Here is an 18,102-nt window from a genome sequence, read left to right on the forward strand (position 1 = left end):
GAATATTTACATAGAGATTTCTCCTCCTCACACAAGGCTGCTGGAGAGCCTGGATATCCAGAATATGGCAAAAACAGTCTTGGGCTTGAAAAAACTGAAGAAAAACATCCCCAAAAAGAATGGACAAAATGAAACCAAATGCTGACTTGTAATTCTGTCTTCTGTGAAGTTTTCCTCCCTCCTGCTGCTTCCAGCATAAGCAGAGCTCTCTTGACACCTTGCAGAAACTTAGGAGCACCTGGCTGGCTCTCAAGGGTAAGTCTCAACTTGCCTATGAGTTCACTAGAAAAACACTAGCATGTTGTTCTTCTTCCACCTGATATTTATTTTCATTTTGCCTACAAAGCCCCTGGTCAGTGCAGTTTCTGCTTCTCAGAAATTACACCAAATGAATGCTGATATGCTTGGCTTGCAACTTAAAGTGCCAAGTTAAGCAGCTGTCCTGAAGGTCTTGGGCTCCCTTGGGTGCCTGAGGTTTCTGTGTCCTTACAAAAAGAATAGAGAAGATGACAAAAATACATCCTCCTTTATTTTTTTTCTTCTCACTGGTTTGCTGGTCTGGGGACAGCATGTACTAGTTAACAAGTTCTGCCCTTTGCTATTGTTATCCTAAATTGGTGCTCTTTGGGCAACTAGACGGCTCTGTTGTTAGGCTCCCTTTTAATGTGCATTTCGATTAGGGCCAGCCTAAAAAGGCTGCTGTGGCTGTCTGGCTGGAGCCATAACATGGGGTTCAGAACCTCTCAGTAGCTCCCTCTTTCAGTAAAAAATATTAGCATGTTTAACAGGGAGGAAAGTGAGGGGTTCCTCACTAAACTATAGTCAGGCTTTTAAGGAGTGGTGTCTATGAATGAACTGGAGGAAGGCTGAAAAATCCTGCAGAGGAAAACTGCTTTGGCCCAGAAAAAGAGGTGTGAGCAAAGAAACTTTCAGACATTGGCTTGCTTCTCCCTCCCACTGGAGTCAGTGAAGATGCCTGTAATTGATTTCAAAGGGAGAAAAACATGCCAGCTTTTGTACAGATGTATTTTTTGTATATTTCAATACATGGAACCAAAGTTCTGGCCCTTCTGTAGCTTATGTAATGGAGTAATCTCCAAGGAAAGGGAAAATTGGCTGCTATATAGACGTGGAAACATTCATTAATCATTGGATCAGCACTCTAAACATTTCCTGTTTATATCCAGAGTGACACTTCTTTAAATTATACTGCCAGCTTCAATTTGGCATCGATGTCTTATTTTGTAAAAACAAGCTGTTATCAAATTTAGCAAAAATAGAACAGTTTCCATGAAGAAAATTATTCTGAATGGCCTTTAGTTCAGATCATGTTTCAGAAAACAAACTTTCTTCAAAAGTTTTCATCTAGTCACCTCAGACTGAAAAACTGAGGGGAAACTGGTTGGGAAAAAAAAAAAAGGTTTGAAATTGTCCTGTATTGTCCACTTTAGTGGAAAAAAATGAATTATTAAAGAGATGTGCAATTCTCTGGCTCAGGTCATAGCAAATGAGCCTGTGGTGGATATCTTTCTAAAGAGAAACTGAAGTTGTACTGCTCACACACAAAAACATCCATTTTGATTATTGTCATTTGTCCCTCCTGCTCTGTCAGAATTTGCATGATCAACAGCTCTTGCTCTCTCCCACCCCCAGCCCCCCAGACCTAACCTTACCTCCTTTTTCTCATCAGGACCCAAGTAACTCACAGATTTTAACATATTTCAGACCACTGCATGAATGTATAAACAGATTTTGCAGGGGGAGAGAGAGCCAAAGGAATGGGAGGAGGGGAAAACAGCACCTGAAAGCTAAACCTTCTAATATTCCATTTCTATCAATTGTTTTCAGCATGACAAGGCTGGGTTTTTCACAGTAAAGGCAGACTAGCAATATCCTATGATAGGAAAAAGAAATCATTTTTGGCGCTGAGTTTAACTGGTGCAGAGCAGCTGTGTCTGTGCAGTTGAACAATTTTGCCCTCCAGGATGGGTTGGCTGTATCCAGGCCCCTAGCTGTGACTGACTCCTGGAAGCATACCTGGGAATTGTCTGGGAGACCCACACCTGACTGCAGCCAAAGCCGTGCCCCACTGTCCCACTGTTGAACACTTTAACAAGGGGGGAAGGCAGCTCATCAAGAATCACACAAGTGCCCTGGAGCTGTTTGCTGCTGTGAAGACAGCCTAATTGTTCCCTGGGCTGCAACCCCTAAGGACGCTACAGCAAAAGAAAAAGTGCAGTAAAAGTTTAAGTTATAAAATATTCTGGGTTCCAGTGCTGTAACCATGAAGTTTCATTTTGACAGTCTGTTATATCTCTCCTCTCCCCTGCGCACCTAAACAGGGAAGATACTATGTGGTAGTGGCAGTACTGGCAAGCTCTCTATTCCCTAGGGTTTATAAGTGAAGAAGAAAAGGAGTTTATGAGAGAATATAATGAGGAATGCATCCCAGTTTTTCCCTTGCCTGCGTGTCTCAGCCATCACATAGCACAAAAACACCAATGCCAAATATCAAAACCCATATCTCTCACCCCTTGGAAAACAGGTAGATGAGTAATTTACCTAAGGCATGGTTGGCTAAAATATAGTAAATACCAGAACACTGTATCTGTTCCTACTTCTTATCTGTTCTGCTGTTTCAGCACACAAAAGAAACAGACTTTAGTGACATATAAACTGCTGATGGAAGCGTGAGTCTCTTGTCATATTTTGTGTGAATCTCAGAGTTTGGTTTGCAAGGTAAAAGGGTCTTCAGTAATCCCAGCAGAAAATCATTGATGCCCCAGTGTCGTGACATTTTTAAATCAATTCATAAACATTTCAATAAGAAAGGACATATTCTAATCCAATTCTTCCCAGTGCAAGAGAAACAGTTTTAAATTCAATGGGTTGTATCAAAAGAGGCTACAGAATAACTTAATCCAGTAATAATTTGTGAAATTCAGGTCGCAGGATATGGCCCTCAGAAGAATTGTAAAACTTGGGCTTTTTGTTTGAGCTGTCCTGACATACATTACCCACAACAAAGCATTTGGCCTTTGCCTCTACAACACTGGCTTGTTCTGTGGCAGAGCCAGGAATGCAGGAATGTGGCTCCCAGCCAGGCTGGTGGGGAGAGGAGAATGCCCTCGACCTGGAGGATTCCAGCTCTTTCCATGTCTGCATCTTTTACCCAGCACTTTATGGCATTTGAAGAGGGTGCTTTTCCATGCTGCCCGCAGCTGCTCTTGCCCCTGCTGCATCTGCCACTGTCACACTCCCAGCCCGGGTGGTCGTGCTGGGTTTGTGCCCTGTGGGCCAGCCAGGATGTGGCTATTGAAAAGGAAAACGTCGGGAAGGCCAGAGCCCGGCTATATGTGCACAACAGCAAGTCAGTCAGTGCTCACAGGCTGAGAATACCGCAGTGTTTGAGCTAAGGGAAGCTCTTTGTTTGCTTTTCCTTGCACTAGTGACTGGGTTACTTCAGCCGAATAGAAGGCTCTTTATTTTATTTTGTGCTCTGTGAACCTGACCCATCACAAATCAATTACAAAAAGCTTATAGGTTCTTTCATCCTGCTCCTCCCAGGAAGGGCAGCTGAGAATAATTTATAATGAATAAATCTGATAGTTCCCAGAAGACTGTACTTAGTGGGCTTGAAGTTCTTCCTTCTGCTTCAAACATCCACTGAAAGAGAGTTGAGTTTCAGGTGAGGTAGTGGTAGTAGAAGAAAAGATGTTTTACACTTCATTTTTACCAGTGAGCAATTTCTGACTGTTCCACTGTAACTTCGGAAAGCATCATCACCCAGGCTGCTCCCAGGAGATAAAGTCAGTAATAACTGCAGAGCAGCAGGGCTCTGGACTCTTGCTTGACGCTTCACCGTTCCCTCTGACATCTGAATGTACCAATTTCTGGAAAGTTTAAGGTTAAATAAGTGAGTCGTTTATTCTGTTGTAAAGGCTTTTAAAGGAACTATTGTGAGTTCATCCTGTGACTATGGGTACAGATGTTAAAACTGACTGAGGCCCACCTCTAATTCTAAACTCAGTGGTAGTCTACAGAGGAATTAAATTTATCAGTAAGAATTTAAATTACGTATTTTTCCAAAGCCTGTTTATATTCTTTTCTTTAATCATACTTTCATTGGGCTGGCAAATAATAACATTGTAATAACATCATGCCATATAAGCCACTTCAAAACCAGGAAGAAATAAAAATTACAAACACTGAACTGGCAGAGAAGATGACCACTAGAGATTGCCCAAATGGTGCCACAGTGTCTGCAGACATTGCAGGGAGACAATGGGATACTGTAGAAGGGATAAGAACCAGTTCTGGAGGCACAGTGTTTGTTCAGGACATGGAGAATTACAAGCCTCTGGGATTTCTATTACTTGTGCCATATTTAAAGCCATATTAAAAGAGTATTTAAAGGTTGAATCTCTGGGATTTTAGATGGGAGCGGAGATATAAGTGCTTTTGAGACCTTACAACTCACTATTCTGCTGCTTTAAATACTTGAAGACTTTGGCTTTTTGAGACTGAGGGGTGACACGATCAAAGTTAAGGATTGCATAAGTAGTGAGTAGCCTCCATTCCCATTCACACTGATGGGAATATGGAGATGCTGTCCTCTGCCTCAGTGTTGCTTTGACCCATCATTTAAAATACCTAGACCCAAAGGTAAGCTCTGACCCACATGAAATTGCTGCAACAAGTGGCAGTTTTTTGCCAGCTTTTTAGTTTCCTTTGCACCTTGCAATGGGATTGTAATGCATAATTTGAGTTTGCAAATTACTCTGGCAGGAAAGCATTCTGACAAGCAATGTCACAGTATATTGTGCACTTGGGTTTTGGCCAAACACATAGAAAAGAAGCAGGAAGGAGGTCAAAAATTTATTTCATCCCTTATATTTCTGTAGGAAGAAGCTCGTTGGACCCAACAATCTCCACATGTTGGAGAACCTGAGAATAGTTTTCACATCTGCTTATGAAACTGTACTGGAAGGTTTTCTCATGCCACTCACTCTTGCAGGTCCAACACACTTAGTGCCTCCAGGCTGAGAGAGGAGCCACAGTGAAGTTCAGGCTGAATAATGCAGATTGAAGAGATACCTCTAGCTATCAAGGGTGGCTCAGTCCTAGAACCTCCATCTGTTTACATGACTGAAATGGCATTAACTCCCAAGGCCTAGGAAAGGGAAGTTAGTTCACTACCAACTGCTAGTGCATAGTGAAGGAGATATGAACATTTGAGCAAGGAGAATACACAGCAAACAGTAACCACAGCAAACAACCTCTGACTCGCCACATGGTTATTAGCTAACTTCTTTAACTTAAAATTTCCTCCTAGTTAAAGGGAGAACACTGAACATTTGGAGTTTGTACATCCTTACATCATTTAATAGAGTTAACAAGGAGGAGTGCTTAAACTCCCTGCTGCAGCATGGACATCCAAGGACTGTCTGTCTTTTATGCTAATTCAAATACTTGTTGCTGCTTTGATTTTTTGCTTAGCCAAAGTAACTGATTGCAAGGAGAAAGCTGTTGCTGACAGTTGAGAGCTGCTATTTGCGAGCAGGTGTGAAGTTGAAGGACTTGGACATGAGAAGGAAGCCTGATCTGTTGCCTTTCTTCTCGGCTTTGAAGACCCTACATAGTTTGTAACATATATCATGGTCACTTTATGAAGAGAAGTGGCAGCAAATCAGAGGGGAAAGGGGTTATACAGGGGAACATACATACCTGTATGTTATCTTGGAATTAAATGTGTGTGTTTGTGTGTAGGCATGTGCACGGGTGTGCCTGTGCACACACACACACAAGAGTGTGACATGTCTCTGCCAGGAAAGGCAGGGAGGAATTCACAGCTGTCCATAGTCCACAGCTGAGCCAGTGACTGCACACTTCCTTACAATCAGTGGTGAGAAAGAGGCACTTAGCAGAGCACAATTAATCTTATCATCTGAAATTAATCACCTTTTTAAAAGGCTGTTTCTCACCATTATCTGTAAATGAGCAGAGATCCTTGTTGCAGAGGTGTGACATGAAGTGAGATGAATCCCACCTTTCCTGTCTGAGCTCTCTGGAGTATTCCACATGCCATTTACTGCATTATACGTTACTTAGAGTGCTCTTTGTGTGACCTGGGTGTTCACTTGTCAAAGCCAATGAGTAAACCTGATCTGAATCCAACTGAAAATTATAACAGATTTTTCCACACAACAACCTCATTATTTATTACAGTGGCATTTGCTGTCTTAAATACAATCTGAAGAGTAAGAAATCTTCAGGTTTTGAAGGGTTCTTTTAAAAATTAATTGATCAATGATCTACATTATAATGTGATTGCACAGACTGCACAGTGTTAGCACAATCAAAAGAACTCTGGATCGTGCCATGGGGCAAGAGGCAGGAATCTCCTAAACTAATATTTTTGCTAAACTTTCTGTTACTAGAAAGAGTGTGAAGAATTGACTTGGCAGACTGTTTTCACAAGGTGAATGACTTTACTTCATCAATAAAATAAGCAGAGTAGATATCTGCCTCTTGCAAACACAGCTGGCTAGAATGTTAGAGGGCACCCCCAGGAGGAGCTAAATAAATTGTTCCCAAGGCAACCATTGGAACTATATTATTTTTAAGGTCCTTTCCAACCCAAACAATTCTGTGGTTCAATGATTCTATAAAGTTGGATCTTGGAGATGCTCATGGCAGTTCAGGTCCTCAAATTATGCAGAGAAAATGTCAGATGACACCAATCTGGTTAGACATCCTTTGCTTATTCATACAGAGAAATAATGATATAGGTGAAAAAAAAGGGGTTCCTGAGATTCACCCATATTCATCCTATCTAGCTTCAGATGCTGAGAAATCCAAGTCAGAAGTCTAGCTGTTTTAACTCACTGTGGAGAAAGGGATAGCCCCAAAGACCAACTCAGATCTTGAGGTTTTGATTTAATTCCTCTCCCTGTCTCCCCTGATGATAGAATAAGTACCAAATGCAGCTACTCTGGTTACATGGATGAACATATTCCTGTTAGCACCTTAGCAGCCCTGTAAGACATTCATAGGGTCCTCAGCAAGCCCATCTGATTTGGTATGTCAAGGGAACAGCATATTTTCCCCTAGTTACTCAAGCACGAGCTATCAGTTGCTGTGTTTGCTGATAATCTCAAGATCTCATTCCTGAGAGTGCTGACAGAGGCATGTGTGGTGCAGATCTCAGGCTGTGCTGGCTAGAGGGAACAGCACTTACCAACAGTTCATTAACTCATAACTTGCATTAGGTACTTACACAGCGGATGTTTACAGGCTCTCTTGGCTGGATTCATAATGGCAAGTGGTTGCTAGGAGGCAGGAAGAGATTAATCCTAAACAGAAAGGAAGGCAAGAGAATCAGCTTTTGAAAGGGCAAGAAGCACGACCCGGGAAAATACAGGCCTCTCAGTCTCACTCTAGTGTCTGGTAAGGTTATGGAGAAGATTATTCTGGGAGGTACTGAAAAACACCAGGTCAGTGCAGCCACTGCTCACAGCCAGCTCGCCCTCATGAAAGGAAGGTGCTGCATGTGGAGAGCACTACTGTCTGCAGTGCTGGAGAGTAGAACACTGCATCAGGAACCCTGCCTCCTTCAGCATGTTTGTGATGGCAAACAGAATTTTAATGACCCCATAGGGTGCTTTTTACTATTACTGGAAATAAAAAGCCTTGTGCAGAAGTACTGGAGTGTCCAGAGGAGGATCATGAAGATAATTAATGTATTAGATCATTGCTCCTATTAGGACAGGCTGATAGAGCTGGGAATGCTCAGCATGGGGAAGGGAAGGCTCATGGAAGGATCACAGCAACATGTACAAAACCTGAAGGGAATCTGTAAACAAGATGGAGCCAGGCTCTTTCCAGAGATGCTCGAACAGGCTGAGAGGGTATCAGCACAAACTGAAGCACAGGAGGCTCCCTCTAGACAGCAGGATACACATTCCTCTTTTACTGTAAGGCTCACTGAGCACAGGTTCCCTGGAGAGTTTCTAGCCTCAGAGACTCTAATAGTCCACATGTTCCATGTAACTCCACATGGTCCTAGGCAAGTGGTGACCTGCTTGAGCAGGGCAGTTGGACCAGATGACTTCCAGAGGTCACTTCCAACCTTAGCCATTATGATATTCCATATATGTTAGCCTGGGAAGCATCTGTGTGGATTTGTGGTTGTCAAACTCAAGGCAAGAAAGTTGCCCTTGCACATGCAAGAGGATGTTGGTGGGGAAGAGATCACTTCCAGCTTATCTTTGGATGTCTCTGTCCTTGCAAGCTGTTGAGGAATTAACACACATGACAGCGCTAACATTTGCAGGAGGATTTTAGATCTATAGAGCTACATGCCTCCTGCACAAGCAAAATAGCTGAGAAAAATTGTTTCATTGTTCCTGATACTTGTTTTTACACTCAGGAATCAGCTTTCCTTGGCATCTTTCCATCTCTTGAACCCAGCTGGCAACAACCTGGTTTGGGTTTAGCTGACCTATTGTTTGCTTTTCATTTTCAATATCACAGACCCAAAAACTAAAAAAAAAAAAAAAAAAAAAAAGGTGCATGTCACTACAGCAATGAGTAAGTATTAAATAGATTTTCTTTCATACATGGTGTATTCATACCATGTGTGTTTTTAAAACACCTGGTCTATATCCTCCTACAGTCATGCTTGAAAGAAATCCTATGCATGCAGGTTACTCCTCTTTCTCAAAAGTGGCAGCCTGTGATCCAGGACAGAGCAGTAAGGAGTCCTGATGGCTTTGGCAAGGAACCTTAGAACATTTCCATGCAAATTTATCCCATAAATAACAAGCCATCATTTTCCTACTTGATAGGAATAAATAGCTTTCACAAAGCTTTCAAATAAGGCAACATTCTACTTGCTTGGTCTCCACAGGAGAAAAGAGAACATGTGGAAATTACGTAGGGATAAATAATTCTGGGGGCCCTGGTGTGAGTAGGTTTCTAACTGAGCTGAAGCAGAACACACATAGTAGAAGACCTCAGATTCATGTGGGTGAAATAACTCTGCAAGTGGTGGACCCCAAAGATCCTGGCACAGCACAGTTCTGTTTTCACTGCCAGTTGCTATGAGAAGTCACAGTTCTCATTTTCCTTAGTCATAACTACAGCCTGTGCTACAACACAATCTTTTCCAGCGTGACACACATGCCACTTCACAAGTTGTATTCAGAGACCTTCCCAAGCAGTTGTGGTAGGGTTCCCTAATATGGAAAGTATACTTGAAGAGTGGGCAGAAAATGAAAATGTTATGTGGTCCAGAATCCTCTGGTTTCATACTTTATCCTATGTATATATGAAATGTGCCAGATTTGTCTCTCTGTATGAACTGAGCAATGTACAGTAACTATGATTTGTGTAGGGTAAATGTTTCCTGTTGGTATTTTAAAGCACACAGAGGCAGGCTTAAAATAATGCACCAGCCCAAGAAGTTCTTTAAATAGCACAGGAAATTTGATGAACTCTGAGTACACCAGTGACAGCACAGGAAAAGGAAAAACAGAGATCAGATAAGACTTTGGTAACAGGAATGACAGTAGGATTGTATTCCTCCAGAGGTTATCACAAGCTTGATTCTGATACAGGTAGAATGTCACTAATAAAGAGGATGTTCTACCAGGATGGGTTTTACTCTCCTAATTATGGAGCTGTTTCTGTGGTAACAGACAGAAACCACATTTACCCTGGTTTTGATGGCTTGTACATCTTTAATGATGCTTCCAGAGAATTAAGGAAAAAACAAACAGTGACTTGTGGAAAAGGTCAGCATGGGAACATTTTTGTCCTATTGTCTTGCTTGAACACACTGACTGCTTGACAGAAAAACTCTTTCTATCAGACACCATGCTTGGTTAATTTTAATTATAATCCTGCAACTAAAATTATAACTAAAACTGTACACACTAAACTAAACCTATAACTAAAACTGTAATTTGGTTACAGTTTTAATTAAAGCCCTCCAAATTGGGAGGAGGGGCAAGGGAGTGGGGAGCCTTATTCTTATGTCTGGTACATTGCTGCTATTAACAGTCACTGCAGAGTCCATCTCCCTCCCTCCCCCCTGTCTGTTGATTTATGTGGGTGTTGCCACACAGAATTACTTGATAATCTCATTATACCTAATCCTGTTTACTCCTACAAAGAAGACTGGCAGAGCTCCCTTGTTTTCCTGTTCCTCTTTTCCTTTGGTTATTTCACAAATATTCTCTATAAAGCATGAACTTTCAGAGTCAATGCTTATCCTGTTTACTGTGCTTAATTCCAGACTCATCAAATTCAGCACTCTGCCCTATCTCTTTCGGTAAATATTTTCTTTGAGCCAAGCATCACACAAATATTAGCTGTAGCTGTCCTTATGTTCAGTTCACGTAATTGCATTATTCTGATGCAATTAAACCTTCTCAAATGACATTTTGCTTTTACATTATATTTTATGCCTTTAAAAGTGGTCTCCCTTGCAACGTTTCTTCATGGGCAATGCAGTAAAGAAGACTAAAAGCTGTAAATGTCTACACATACTGTTGGTAGTTGAATACTAAGGTGCTTACTAAGGTAGATTCACTTAATTCAGGGTATTTCTAAAGCATATGGAATCACAAGTAAAGTTTTGGTGACTAGAAGCTCTTAACAAGGTTACTAAAAGCATGCAAATGGTGATGATATGAATGGAGGCATTGGGAGCATGCCCACATAAACATAAATCTAGATAGCAATTGTAAGGCAAGATGAGAACCATAACCACATCTACCTGTTTACCTTCTTAAGTGCTGAATGTAGTTAACAATAGCATACTTGACTTGATAAAGATGTCAATAGATAGGCTTAGTAATTTTGTTTTACCTATTTAGTGCTTGTGAAATGTCCTAAGGAAAATGAAGGCTTTTTCCTTATTTACATAACTCAGATAGTGAATAAACCCATTTCCTGAGTTTGTTTTAATCAAATAATCCCATTCTGAAGTGATGACTTTCAAAAGTACTGCAGTACACACTATTCAGCACTATACAAGGTTTTGGAGGAAAAGAAGACTCACAATTTCCTAGTCATTACTTTTATACAGTTCCAAAATCTATATTAAAGTTAATTGTACAGTAATTCTTCATCATTAGCAGTCATAGAATTTCTAAGCTAAATGGGTCAGGAATTGTAGGGGAAAGTAATGACACTGTTGGCTCAAAAAAGCAGATGAGTTTTCTGGGAATGGAATAAGAACAGTTCCACTCAAAAATCTTACATTCAATCTTTTGGACCAAGATGTATGTAAGAAGATTATTTACAGCTTAAACACCACATCTATCTTACTCAGTTATCTATTGTACCTGAGAAAACACTTTCAGAATCCAGTATCTCAAGACTCCATCAATTTTCAGCATCCAGTATCTCAAGACTGCCAGCCCAGAACTGCCACACTAGGCATTAGGCATTGCTGATTATTTTATTGCATCAAAGGGCACATTGAGGCTTTGATAGGGATCTCCACCAAAGTTTTCAAGTAGGAATGATTTTCTAAGTAGGAATGATTGTCTGATTGTGACAATGCAGAATCTTACTGTGGAAGGGAAAGAAAAAGGTTTCAGTACAGCCTCTGAATTTACAGAATCTAAAGTTATGAGAACAAAAAGTTCCTGTATTTTAGGGCCCAGATTTCAGTACCATGTTACCACTAGGAGCTTCTAAAATCAGTTGCTATGTAGCTGTTTATCTGCTTAAAAGAACCGTGTTTGACTTCCTTCCTTTAACATTTCTGAAATTTCCACCATCAGGCATTACACCTCTCTATTGACCTTCGCTCAAAAATCAGATAGCAAGAGGAAGTCCCTGTAAATGGAAGAATTGGTTTTACATCCTCACTCCAAATCTTTTAAATAAGAAAGATTTAAAATTGGGTCCCCAGCTAAGGTCTCCAGTCACTGCCTTAGAGTCACTGAATTAGACGTTTTAGACTGCTTAAGTTTTTCTTCTTCTCATAAAATATAGAAGTACCTCCTGGGAGGAGGAATAGGAATCACAGCACTCCAGAGCTGCGTCCACAGCAGCAGTTCTTTTTTTCTTTCCTAAAGACTATTTCAAAAGTTTGTACTGAGTGAGGTAACTTCTACAGGAGAAATAGAAGACAATTGCTCCATTTGACATAGGAAATATCTGCTCTCAAATTTGAACCAGACAAGATCCCAGGTCACAGGCTGAGTGTTTTAATTAACAGGCTATTAAGTTGTTAATGGAGGTTTTTTTGTTTTTTTTTTTTAATGAGAACAACTTATTTGGACACAAATTGATTCAGCTGAGATGCTGATTCACAGAAATTGGAGGTATACACACACAGACTCCCCCATCATGTGGTAGGAAACACATCCCACTAAATGGTGCCAGTTGTGAGGAGAGGGAGGCTGTGACCAGTACTGTCAGTACACATGCTCTTATTGCTTTGTCTCAGGCAGCTCTAAGCTCCAGTACTCCTGGGTCTCTGTCAGCTACTGCACCTCCAGTTCTTGGTTTGCCACAAGCAAAAGGTGCTGAGTGTTCAACCAAAGGCTGCTACTTTTATCTAGGTGAGAAGAAGTTACTTGTTCACATTGGTGAGTGTTGTTGCAGAATTGACCACCAGTGATATTCTCAAAGATTCAGAGATGTGGAATTATGTAAAGCTGAGCCCAGACCTAATTTCCATGCCAGTCTTGCTCTTTTCCTTCTACTCATCTGCTTCCCTATAGAAATGATTCTTAAAGTACAGAGGCCAGATTTGCAATCAAGTATATCCTGTGGTTGTATTACTGTATAATAATTTACCATAAGAATCCATTAGAAAATGCACCTATTACAATGGCATAGGAAGCATCCCAAGTACTTAGCATTTCAGAATTTTCCTCAGTTTCCCTTGTTTCTCTCCTTTTAAATTTGAAAGCTTTTACAGCACAGAATGTGAGCAGAGCATATTCCCTGGGTACTTCAGGATGTTGGCTTCTGAGGTAAAGGCTTTTTGAGACAGCTGCTGTTCTTTCTGCTGCCTTTCTTGACAATTCCAGCCTGTTTACTTCATCTCCCTTTGCTTTTACCTGTAGGAGTCTTGCAGAACTCTTCACAGCTTGGCAGTTAAGAAGCAGAGCCAAGGAAACACTTGACAATTGACACAATTCTGCAATTGACACGTGGGTGACAAACATAGAACTCTCCGTGTGCAGCTTGGGAGAGTAACTTGGTTCAGGCTGCAGAGTGCTGAGTAGCAGAAGACTCTGTAGTCTTCTCTATTGCACTGAGTCATTATTAGTTTTGAGATAATGATTCAACAGAGCATTTCAGAATGGAGCTATGCTTTATTCTAACATCCATCTGCGTTCAACAAAGAAACTAAATATCCTCTTCAGTTTAAAAATGCTTATATAATTTGCTGAATCAATCCTTTACAAGCAGCCTGATTTTACCTTGCACAGCTTTTCCTCCTATTCCATTGTAGCTGTGATCCTGGCATCTCAACAGCAGGAAAGAGTGACTGTGCCCTAGGAATACAAACAATGGAATTTGAGATTAAAACACTCTGAGGAGAAACTCTAAGTCATCGTTTCTCTTTATCAGTTAAATTAGATCTACAGTGGCAATCTCACCCTGCAGATATGCACAGATATGCAGATATCCAGAGAAAGGCATTCGTGCCCTTTTTGCTTTGCAGGCCACAAAGTGATTTTTTCCTTTACAGGAATTCCCACAGACTTCTAGACATGACATGATGGGAGCATGCTCTCTTTTGCCTAGACAGTTTCAATTGATTTTATTATGAAAAAGGAATATTGGAATAACAACTGCTGTAGAGGACAATATGCCTCTTCTCCTGACATAGTAAGTGCTGACAGAAAGAGCATGAAAATGTATTTTCTGTAAGATGTCTCAAAATCTCTGACAGCTGCATTTAGTGTTGTGTTTGGGTTGTAATTTCAAAGGCGAGCAAGGACAGAAGCACTCAATTTCTGTGAAGTGTGGCCTTCATTCATTAGGAGCCTTTGAAGTTTAGACTTAGTGTTCCATTCTGAGGTGCAAGAAATATCCTCTGCTCTACAAATCCTAACAAGGCATGCAGGGAACATTGTTACCCAGGGCAGGAATACTCCAAACTATAGTGCAGAAAATATAAAATGACATGCACATGGCAGCCTGTTTAATGCAGTTGGTTATATCCATGCTGTCTTTCTCAGAGAAGACAAGCAACAGTTTAATTGAAATAACATGATGAGTGGTGCCATGAAGAGAGAAGTATCGTTCACAGGTGGTTCTACCAAATGGAAGGAAAGGTATCCAAGACTGCTTCTGCTTCCTAGGGAGGATTATCTTTATTTATTTTAACAGCAATGGTCAGAAGGAGGAAGAAAGTCAAGGAAGATAGGATTATGTCTCTCTATATCACCAATTATATATTATCAAGCCTCTAAAATTATATTCTCCATTTTTATAATCCTTGAAGGAAAAAACAAGCAACTGTCAGTGCCTCAAGCTAGTGGAGCATCCTGAACATAGAGAATATAAAAATGTGCTCCCAGCAAAGAAACCCCTAAAAACATACAATATTAATTCTGCCTGATTGTGATAATAGTCTTCAAGAATATTGCAAAGTGTGGTGCCAAATAGTGATGTGTGGCTTCAGCACAAAAGTAGCAAAGAAAGATGTGGAAGTCAGGGATCTAAGTTTATTAGATTTATTAAAGTTTATTAGATTATTAATTGGTTTTGTCACAGTTAAGTATACAGCTGAACAGCACAAAACTGTTCTTAATAAAAATGTTCAAGCACATCCGTTTATTGATCAAAGTGTTTCCCAGTAATCAGATTGTACGTTTTGTCTCAGGAGGGAAAGCAGAAGGGTTATAAGAGTGTGATAGCACAAAAATGGCAAGAAAAATCAGTAGACAAATTACAGATATAACACAATATCCTGGAGGTATCTGTAAGACAGTTTAGAATAGGTAGCAATTAAAAACAGGCTTTAGGAGACATCATGACAGATCAAAGATGATAATTCAGGAGAATTCTAGGTGTAAGGACAAAGAAGAATTGAAAGAGCTCATGGCAATATAAGTGGAGATAGGCCTGTGACAGTGAGTACAGGACCCCCAAGCTGGTCCTATTCTAAGTGTGAGGAAATCATGATTAGGCAAAAAAGCGCCCAGAGGAACATGCAGGCTTTTCAGGATTTGGTGAAAAAAAAATGGAGCAAAGGAAAAGGCACATAATGTGGGAGTATTTTATGTGAGTTACAACACATGGAGACAAAATCAACTGTGAATGTGATAGCAAGGATGCAGTGATGGACAGAGGGAGAGAGGGAGGAAGGTTTCAGTGACTTTCTTAGTATTGATGTGTTAAAAATAGCTGAGCTGTTTGAGACTGATAAGTTTATGGGACATTTAAAAGGCAGTTTAAGCTTTCATCAAGAAAAAAAATAAAGAGCGGGAAATTTTAGAACCAAATAATTGTAACCAGAGAGATGATGGAAAGAATTTTGTGGGATGGTGGAATGAGATAGATCAAAGACTACAGAAGCTGACTTTGTTGGTATGTAAATAGTTTTTCTCCATAATTTATAAGGAAGTGTTGAAATAAACAATAATAAGTGTCATAAAACTTCCTACTCATTGTACCCTTTTGTGACACTGTAAATACCTTTCCCTTACACAGAAGAGAACAACTAAATAGAAATGTGGTTTCTGGAAAATAGGAGTGAGAGTGCACAGAAAGACTGACTTTGTTGTGTCTTCTTAAGATGTCCTGGGAGTCATAGCACAGCTATAATATTTTCTGGAGGAACAGAAATTAGGTGATCTTCATTAGTCCCTCTGATGTCACTAGTAATTTTGGTGCTTGCAGTAAAAAGAAAATAAGATACAAAGAATAATTGGACGCTTCAAGGAAGTATAAAGAAGAATGGGACTTAATATAAATGAAGAAAAAGCCAACTTAGGTAAGAAAATTTTAGACAAGTTTCTCTATCAGCTGATAATTATAGAGATCATTGGCAGTTAAAGTACCTCAGATAATTTACAATCAGAATTTCAATGGGAATATGGAAATTAATATCAATCTGAGAAAGTAAATGTATTAGAAACATGTGTTACTTTATTTTTAAATTATAATGCCAGAGTTTAGAATATACCAGACAATTTTAATTCATCTTGTTTTACATAGAAGTTGGTGATTTACTAAAAAGACAAATAAATGAAATAACTTCAGAAACAAAATACTGCTCAAGCATGTGTGGGTAAGAAAATTAATTAGGAATAATGGGGGTCAACAGAGAACATGAATAGTCATTTAATCCCCATAGCTTCAGCAGTCAAAGTGTGTGGTTAAGATGACCCAAGGCAGACCAAGAAGCATCTGGGTAAAGCTCTTCCATTGCCACTTGGGGCTGGTCAATCAAAGGAAGCAAAGTGGAAGCACTAAGTTAAAACTGTGTTCTTAACACGTGTGACAAGCTACACAAAAAATGTGCTCTAGCAGAAGGAGTTTGGGGCAAACTGGGGAGTCATGAGTCATTATGTTCTCTAAATCCATGAAGGGTGAAAGCAGCAAGTATGTGGGAATGAAACAGACCACCAGCAGAGAATTGTGCCTCGCAGGCATACCCACATGCCGCAGGAGACAGGCGTGTAACAGAGGAACACGTTGTGATTACGGTCTGCCAAGTAGTAAGCAGCCCAGATCCCAAGCCATATCACCATTATCATCATTCCTGAGTTTACTCATCTAGGTCTCAAAATAAACAAAGGAGGAGCCTTACATTTTAAGCGGTTCTACTTCAGCTTAAGCGGAAGTTTGAACATATTCCACAAGTTGGAAAAGACGAGGGGAATGTCCGGCTCCTGGTGTCTCTGAAGCAAAAGTGAGCTGTGCTTATCATGCACACTATACTGCTGGGCTGGCCACACAGACAGGATTGAAAGTAATAACAAAAATTGAGATGTAGCTCCCTGCTCATTTGCTGCAGGAGCTTTTCTGCCCAGAATTATCAAGCAGTTTGTGGATTTCAAGCCAGATTTAATTGCCATTATGAAGGAAAAGTCTTTCTCATTTATTTTCTGGACACTCTAGCTTTTTGCCTAAGTATTTGAGAATGCACCTACTTCTGCTCTAAAATACACAGTAGTGAATAATAATGTTCCTGGTTCTTGCATTTAAAACATTATGCCTGGTGCCAAATAACACCTCAGTAGCAATATGGGTTATGAAGTTACATTGCAGTTTTCCTAAAGCAATCATGTCACATGCCCTAAATTGGGAAAAACAGCAACTTTTTAACTTCAAGAGCATAAGTTTTGGATGCTCATGCTTAAGTATGCTTTCCAATTATCTAAAGCAGGAGTGTATAAACTGTCCTTGTCCACTCAAAGGCAGCTGATCACTACTGATTGCCAAACTCTTTATTCCATATTCTTTCATGAAATCATTGAGGAAAGTGACACCTTTGGGCTTGGAAATCTAGAGAAGGGTATTTCCCTCCCGTAAATGATTTTATAGCAGAATTATTTTTTAACTTAGCTTTCCGCTAAGTTTTATCTACAATTGAATAGAGAAATAAAAGATTCACTAGTGCTTTCTGGAAAGAGTGAGAGGCACAGAACAAAGATAAATTACTTTAGAAATATCTTCCAGATTTGAAGACAGAGTGCATCAAATGTTACTATAAAAGCTGAACCAAAGTTGAAGCTAAATCTATATTTTAAGAATACAAAAACAACTTTGGGTGAGTCATGGAGAACACAAAAGCAACCACAAAATTTGTGCACAGTCTATACAGTGACCTTGACATGATTTCCAAAACCTTTAATTTCTGTTGGTTAGGAGAACTAAACACAATATTTAGACAAAATACTGTGTTTTTGCAAAGTTTATGCTTTGCAAAAATGAAAAGGTTACTGAAGACATTAACTCTTCAGTGCTGTACAAATGTGGGAAGGATGTGTAGTAAAACTTGCACAGATCACCTTGGAAATGAGTGTCTGAACTATTGACCTGGGCTGCAAAGTATTTTTTGAAGAGAAAGAATATTTTCCAGTACATTTTTTTATAGTTTAGAGCTTCACT

General features: G+C 40.0%; 1 protein-coding gene across 1 annotated transcript in view; it reads left to right on the top strand.

Moving 5' to 3' along the window:
• Window positions 1-212: 212 nt before the first annotated feature.
• Window positions 213-18,102, top strand: part of LIFR (LIF receptor subunit alpha) — an 85,856-nt gene continuing 67,966 nt past the window's right edge. The window contains exon 1 of the mRNA XM_059492686.1: window positions 213-255. The gene's annotated coding sequence lies outside the window, so the exon portion shown is untranslated. The remainder of the gene's footprint in view (window positions 256-18,102) is intronic.

This window comes from Ammospiza nelsoni, chromosome Z, assembly GCF_027579445.1.
Source record: "Ammospiza nelsoni isolate bAmmNel1 chromosome Z, bAmmNel1.pri, whole genome shotgun sequence".
NCBI classification, from domain to species: domain Eukaryota; kingdom Metazoa; phylum Chordata; class Aves; order Passeriformes; family Passerellidae; genus Ammospiza; species Ammospiza nelsoni.